This window comes from Lynx canadensis, chromosome C1, assembly GCF_007474595.2.
Source record: "Lynx canadensis isolate LIC74 chromosome C1, mLynCan4.pri.v2, whole genome shotgun sequence".
NCBI classification, from domain to species: Eukaryota; Metazoa; Chordata; class Mammalia; order Carnivora; family Felidae; genus Lynx; species Lynx canadensis.
Genome location: NC_044310.1, coordinates 152,711,289 through 152,719,944, shown reverse-complemented (window position 1 = coordinate 152,719,944; position 8,656 = coordinate 152,711,289).

Below are 8,656 nucleotides of genomic sequence, written 5' to 3'. Positions count from 1 at the left end.
TACTATTTATTCTGAGTATTCTTATTATACTCAGAATAAAATCTCAAAATCAAAATTATTAACATCGATTCTTTAATATGGGAGCATTTGGGGTATTTTAACAAAAGCAGAATATTCTCAAAGTGTAGAGACTGAATTTGATTTCACGCAAACCTTTGTGAATGTTCTCCACTAATGTCAAACTGTTTTTTTGTTTTGTTTTGTTTTTTTGTTTTTTAAATATACTGAATTGCCACATATGCTGAGTTTAGGGTAGAAGCAAGTAGTCAGAGTTTAAGCATTAACTTTATTGTCTCTGCAAATCTCATAAAAACTCCCTTCCATTTCCTATAGCATATGAAGAGCTGGGCCCATACACAAAACTGAAATCAGTTTCCCAGTCCATGGATGTCACCCATTAGCTCTGCAGACAAATGAGCACTTGCTAAATATGCTTGGGGGATGATGATTGGGCACTTTGTGTTACATAACTTTGAAAGAATTCAAAGTCTTTGCAAATTTGTGCAACTTGAAAGAGTCCATGCGTCTTCTGATTATGCTTAACCTGTAAGGGGATCTCTGTATTGTATCCTCTGTGTTGTTTCACCATGTAATAGCCCTGTCTGTTTTCCACCTGGAATTTGTATAATTTTTTTTGTAAGTAGATAAAGTTTCCTCTCATGATCCTCCTGTCTCGCCTTAGGGACAGGCGTCTTAGGGACGTCTTAGGTCGTCCCACTCTGGTAATTCAAAACTCCTCAGGGAGTTGGTGCCTTGACTTTCCACCATCCAGTCTAAGTTCACTTTCTCAATATGTCTCCTGACTTCCCCACTGTTTCCACCCTCCAACCCTCACCACAATCAAAAAGCCTGTTCCTTTAAGGCATTAATTTCAGATTTTCAAAAAATAAATCGAATGATATCTTACGTTTATAACATTTCCACCTAAAAACATTCATGCATACACTTTTCTTATCCGATGCTCGTTACAAGTTTTTAATATTGGTAAGCTGGACATTCTATCTCCTTATATAGATGAGAAAATAGGTTTGTAGGAAAGAAATGAATTAAGCTAGGCCACCTAAGGAGTAAAGGAGGAAGTGTGACCCCCCCCCCCACACACACACGTAAGTTTCATGCTTCTTACTTTATGACTCCTTTACTGATCATTCTAAATCTTACTAAAACACTTAATTTGCTTGGGCATTAATCAAAACAATAGTGCCTGTAATCAACGGCGAAAAATTGGATTTTCCCCCCAAACATGCACATCAGTTTTCCTTATGTGGACCGGTACAGCAGCCAGTCCTTCTACTGACGTGATTCCAACCGCTGGGATGCATTGTCAAAACAGACGTTTTTGGCTCTGAATGTTCCGATCGTCCTCCGTATTTGTACCTGTCTCTCCCCGCTCCTCCTACCTCTATAGGTAAAAAGGAGCAGAAAGAGAAAATGCAGTATACGCTTTCAACCAAAGGGCCAAAATTTGAGGTGTGGTAATTTTGGGAAATCTCCTCTCAAGTCTCAAGGGTCTCAGAGAAGTGATGGGGTTTGGTGACCTCCGGGTGCCGTGTATATCATCCTTGGAGGATTGAAATTGATTTTCTCCGCGTTCCCGTAGGAGAACCCAGAGCCTGCGCCCCCTGAGCGGCCCATCGCCTGGGAGTGCGCGTGGCGTTAAAGCAGACGGATGTGAGCGCCGGGCTTTGAGGGAATCATAAATGGTAGCAGCGGGGCTCTCATCCTGCTGCATTGTTTTGAAGTTATTCTTCCAGATTGTGCTTTCATTTCAGTTCATTCTTCTTCTCCGTGTGCTGCCGCCTGGGCTGGCTCGATTCTAAACTTGGCTTTTTTTAGCTCCTGAAAAACAAAAATTGGTGATCTACTCACTGATTTTAGTTTTACTATAAAAGCCCCAGGACTGAATTTTGCAAACAAAGCTGGAATAGGTCTGGTCTACACTGTATTCACTATCCTGTATAAAGCTATCCAAGCCATCAAACGTTAAGGTTGCCCTTCCACCCCTCCTCCCCCTCCCCACCCCAGTTGTTGGCCCAGCTTTCAGAGCCATCAATAGTGACAGCAAAGCGACGTTATACAGGAAGCAGGGAGGAATCGCTGTAAGGAACCGGGCTCTTCGTTTGCACAGGTGCTTTTCAAGACCCCCAGGGAAGGGTTTAGGGTGTGTTTCTGCGGTCACGTGTTTCTATAAAATTTGCAGAGCAGAGGCACTGAACTGCAGTTCTTTAAAGTTTCTCTCCCTTCCCTGGGCCCCTTGGGTGTCTGTCTGGTGGCATTGAAGGCCTGGGCTTTTGGGGGATCTGGATGAAGAGAGGCTGACTTGGAGGGACATTTAGTTTGGGCTTACTGCAATAAATATATTCATGTCATTCTCAGGCACGTGTGTGTGGAGTTCAGCATCACCAGCCATTCATTGCAGGATCGGCTCCCAGATGAGCTCCTGTGGCCCACCGGGCCACACACCTAGCATCGCGACAGCAAAAGCCACACCGAGGTCGGCTCATGACAGGCAAGTGTCTGTGGAAAACTTGTTATTATTATAAGACTTGGACATTTGTCAGCAGAGAATTAGAATCTCATCAACACCCAGTAAATATAAAAGTTATCTCCTGTCAGGAATATACTTAAAAAATGCAGCATATTGGGTTTTAAACACACCATCGATGTAGCTCTCCCAATTTCTTTTTTTTTTTTTTTTTAATTTTTTTTTCAACGTTTATTTTATTTTTGGGACAGAGAGAGACAGAGCATGAACGGGGGAGGGGCAGAGAGAGAGGGAGACACAGAATCAGAAACAGGCTCCAGGCTCTGAGCCATCAGCCCAGAGCCCGACGCGGGGCTCGAACTCACGGACCGCAAGATCGTGACCTGGCTGAAGTCGGACGCTTAACCGACTGCGCCACCCAGGCGCCCCTCTCCCAATTTCTTTTTAATGGGAATTGCACAGACTAGAATTTATCAGAATTCCCATGTTTATCGGGAACAAACTATAGCAGTGACAACAGGAAGATTACTTGTTGTTGGTGTTGTTTTTGTTTTAAGTTTATTTATTTATTGAGAAAGAGAAGAGCAGGGGAGGGGCAGACGTAGAGATAAAGGTACAGAATCCCAAGCAGGTTCTGCCCGATTCAGGGCTTGAACTTACCAACCTCGAGATCATGACCTGAGCCGAAATCGAGAGATGGCCATTTAACCGACTGAGCCACCCAGGCGCTTTCAGGAAGGTTATTTGTAACAGTGCACATATGAAGGAAACTTGATAAAGTTTTTCTCAAATTTAATAACAATCTTCATGTTTTCAACACATTACCAATAATGATTTTGAAGATGAGAAACTCCTCTGAACTATTACTATTATGGAAATATTTTGAATTATCATGCATAAGAAACACAGAATTATATTAATAGTCTCTTTATTAAAATACAAAAGTTTTGGGGCGCCTGGGTGGCTCAGTGGGTCATGACTTCAGCTCAGGTCATGACCTCACAGTTAGTGAGTTCAGGCCCTGCGACGGGCTCTGTGCTGACAGCTCAGAGCCTGGAGCCTGCTTCGGATTCTGTGTCTCCCTCTCTCTGCCCCCTGCCCCCGTTCATGCTCTGTCTCTCTCTCTCTCTCTCTCAAAAATAAACAAACATTAAAAAAATTTTTTTTAAGTGCAAAAGTTTTTGTCACATGAAAAGCTGAAGAGTATTCATCCAAACAATAAAGACAAAAATATATAATTGTCAGGCAATTAGTTAAAAAAAGAAAATTGCGACTTTTTCTTGAAATTGTGTATGTAGTACATTTGACCACTCTTTTGAATTTGTAAATTGTCCTGGGTTCTTTTTTCTCATCTTAAGCAAATTTTTACATATGAACAGGTCAATCGCCCCTGACAGTTTGGGGGCCTAGGAAAGAGTACAAAAATATGCACCCACACCACATATCTAAATATCTGTCTTAAATATGCTAATAAGTAAATAAAGTATGTTCCATAATCTTCACAACTATATGTCCATAATTAGGGGAAAATTTTTTTATTTTGTTTTTAGGTAACTGGAAGTTAGGCAAAATTCAAAGACGACAGAAATTAATTATTCTACGTAGGTGAGTATTCTATTAATGGAATGATGATTGCGGGTGATAATGTATGGATTTATGTTCATGGATTAAAGATATTTATTCCCATATTTTTCCTTTTATAAAAAGAATTATGTATATTATAAAAATCAAGGCCTTTAGTTAATTTTTATTTTATTGGTAATGACACCACATTATCAACTCTTTTTGAGAATTTCATAATTTTTTATCTATTTCAAGTTGGAGAAAATTGGCTTTGTTGGGTCAGTAAAACCGAAATTGTCAGTAAACTCCTTAAAAAACTACCTAGAACCTTGAGTTTGAATATCATGTTCAAACATTACAAGGGGTCATATATGATAGATTATTATTATTGCAGAAAACATTACAAACATTCTAGTTTTATCCTATAAATAGTCCCTACTTATACTGTAACTTCATCATATTTTTACTTTTTTTTTTTAATGTTTATTTAGTTTTTGAGAGAGAGAGACAGAACACAAGTGAGGGAAGGCAGAGAGAAAGAAAGACACAGAATCCGAAGCAGGTTCTAGGCTCTGAGCTGCCAGCACAGAGCCCGACGCGGGGCTCAAACTCATGGACCGCGAGACCATGACCTGAGCTGAAGTTGGACACTTAACCCACTGAGCTACACAGGTGCCCCAACAATTTAATCATATCTCAAGGCAATATCTAGACCCATACAATAGGTAAAGAATCTGTATTTACTTCAAGCACTTATTCATATCTTTATCTATATCTGTCTCTATATTTGTATCTATCTTTTTTTCATATTTGTATCTATCTATATACCCACAAATTTAATAATAATATGAATTGTTTGCTGTTAAAAATGTTTCTCAGGGGTCATTATTGCAAGTATTGTGAACAGTACGCTGATATGATGAGCCCCTCTGCAATCACACATTAGAACATGAGGAGAAGCATAAGCAAAGGAGTGAATGCATGAGTGAGTGACTGAATCCGTGGCACCACTGGAAAATGAAACTTGAAGAAACCAAGCACTTGTTGTCATGCTTACTCAGAGAAAGGAGTTGACAAGAGAATCAACTTTTCTGCCACCCAAAATACTTTTGCTGCTGAAATCCACTTCAAACTCCAAAGCAATGTCCACCTCAGATGCAGAAACCTCAGATCTTCAGTGTTCAGACAATCTCTTATTTATTTATTTATTTATTTATGACATACCACGTGAAATGTGGAAAAACTTTTCCCTGTGGACTAAAGGTGTTTGTCATGAAGCCACATGTGCTTGAGTTTACAGGTTGCTCTGTGTGGGGCTGAGTGTCAAATCCCAACTTCTAGAGGAGCTGAGGTTCTTCAATAAACTCTGTGTGTGTGTGTGTGTGTGTGTGTGTGTGTGTGTCCAGAACAGGCCCCTCTTGTCCAAATTCAAGAGCAATACTGCTATTGTATCTAATTTTGTAGTTGTAATTATTTTCTTAGAGCAGGCTTTGAAAATGTCTAATATTAAGTCCCACAAAACTTAGATTTACCCCCAGAGAGAACTTCTAGGTAAACATTGGAGAAAATACACACATGTGTTTGCTACAGCTCCTTTCCAAACCCCACTAAAATGCCTAAGTAGTGATATTTTGTTAAGTTATAAACCCCCAAGAGAAAATACTGGAAAGGATCCAACAACAACAAAATTTAGTAAGCTAAAAAAACAGATGTGTGAGTGGTAACTGAATTAACAGAAAAGGAAAGACGAAAACTTAAGGTGTCAGTCAGTCTTGGAGTCTTTTTCTTTCACATCCAACATCCATCCTCTCAGAAAATTCTGCTGGCTCTACCTTTAAAATATACCCAGAATCTCATCACTTCCCACCATCTTTACTAGGACTACCTACGATTATGGGTTAAATTGTGTTCACCCAAAAGATATGTTGAAGTCTTCAACTCTGGTACCTAAAATGTGACTTTATTTGGAAATAGAGTCTTTGTAGATATAATAAAGTTAAGACAAGGTCATGCTAGATTGGGGTGGGCTCTAAATCCAATAACTCATACAATAGAGAGATTTGGAGACACACACACATTAGGGGGTAAAATGGCCAAAAAAAGATGATGGCAGAGATTGGAATTATGCTACCACAAAATGAGGAATTCTGAGGATTCCTGACAAACACCAGAAGCTGGAAGAGGCAAGAAGTCATTCTTCCCTAGAGCCTTCGGAGGGGAGGTTTTCCAGAGTGGGAGAGAATACATTTTTGTTGTTTAAGACACCCAGTTTGTGGTACTTTGTTACAGCAGCTCCAAAAAGCAAACACGGCTGCCATTATTTCTTGCCTGGACTAATGAAGTGATTCCTAACTGATTATTCGGCTTCTACTCTGGCCAATCAGTCTCTTCTCAACACAGCACCAGTTATCTTCCTAAAATATAAATCAGATCACGTCATTTCTGTGCTTAACACCTTGTTTGGGCATGCTGTTTCTTCTGGAGTAAAAGCCAGTCTTTGCACAATGGCACACAAGGCCCTATATATCTGAGCCTACTTCTACTGCACAACTCTGTCACTTCTCCACCTTCCTCATCACCTCCCACAGTATTTTTTCCTTCATCCGTTCCACTCCAGACACACTGGCCTCCTTGCTGTTCATCAAACACATAAGGCAGGCTTTTTACCTCAGACTGTGGCACAAGAGGTTCCCTCTTCCTGCAACACTCTTGCCCCAGATATTCCCTGGAATAACTCTCTCACTTCCATCAAGGCTTAGTCAGAATTCACACTCTCAGAAAGACCTTTTCAAAAATGCCACCTGCCCTTCATCTTCTGGCATTCTCAATCCCCTATCCTACCATTATATTTTTTTCATGACATTTACCTGTTTCTAAAATATTAAATAATTTATTTAATTATTGTGTATCTTGTTTATTGACTATCTCTTACATTCTATAAACCCCTTGAGGAGAGGGGATTTTTTTTTTGTTTACTGTTATATCCCAAGTGCGTGATCCCTGCCTGGCACATGATAATAAATATTTGTTGGATGAATTTGTTGTATTGATTGAAGAATCTTAATCTCTATCAGAGAACCCCAGAAATAGTAAAGAAGTCCTGACTGCCAGAAATTCTAGAAATAGAATAGAATTTGGGACTGAGATGGGAAAATATTTGAAAAGTTATATAAATAATTATTGGGTACCCATCTGTCTTCCATCCCCCAGAAAAAGGGAATAGGTTTACTCTTTGGAAAGAGTCTCTGGGAGACTCTTAAGGGTCAGGCAATGATTTCAGGCTTATCACTTAAAATTTGTTCACTGCACAGGGAGATCCAAAATTTTATTGTGTTATTTGACTCCAAGAAGATTGACATTCAAGCTCATGAATCATGGGTGGGAACTTGCAAGATTTCTTTCTAGAGAAAGTGACAAGCCCAAAAGAAAATATTTACTGATACAAAGAGTTGAGGGTCCTTCCAAAAAACCAACCCAGTCAAATCACCTCTTTCGAGACAGTGTGAAGCTGCCTGTTTACACTGGACAGCTAATAAGCTTTTAGAGCCTAATCCTAAAACCTGAAGGGATCATCTTCATGAAAGCATCTAATGTGAAAACTCTACCCACCAGCAATGGAGTAAAAGAGGTTTATGTATTTCATTAAGAGAATAATATAACTTTGTAAGAACTCTAAGAAAAGTGAAATCTTGTGTTATGAGAAGTATTTCCAACTAAATATATCTGTTTTAAGCCTTAAAATATCAACAGCTTATGATGATTATATTCTGGTATTTTTTTTTCAAAAATCAGACCAATGATGTTTACCAGACATTTGAAATCATAATGTCAGGCAAAGTAAAACACCTCTATGTAGATTTGCTGCATTGATCCAATCGTTTTGATTAGACTCTTTTTATCCAGATTTTAAATTCAAACTACTTTGGTCCAATTTACAAATATTTATTGAGTGCTTACTGTGTGCAAGGTATTTTTGAGTGCTGAGAAATATATAATATCATTACTATTGCTACACTGTGAGATATCCAGCAACAGGAATTAGTACTTTTGTTTGGTAACCAGAGTGAATTGAAACAAAGAGATTATGTGATTTAGGCAAAATCAAATCATTAGCCAGAAAATCCCACTGTGGCAAGTCTTCCCAACTGACAAAACCCAAATTCCTCCGGGAATTTGGCTTTGATGAAGTTTCTTGTCTTTTGTCTAATCAAGCACCTACCTAGAAATTCCCATGGTTTATTACATCAAACCAGACAGATTACATGTGACGCTTTCTCAAAGCATTTTGAAGTCCCCCTCCCTGCCTCCAACCATGCATTTTATTTTCACCTAGTGAAAGGGAGCCGTTAGTTCAAGATAACTCCAAAAAGCTCATTGGCTCAGGTAATTACTTGATTTCCTCCCTTTGAAAATGTCATGCACATTTTAAGCACATTGACAAGCAGGTTTGAAATGCTTGTCACATTCCGAGATGCTACAAAATGTAGTCTGCAAGGATAAGTGGATCTTTGGATTAAAAGCTGTTATTAGGTCCAATCTTTGTGATTTTTTTTTCAATCTTCAATGGAGAAACAACACTCTCTTGTCTGATTCTCATCTCCCAAAGTT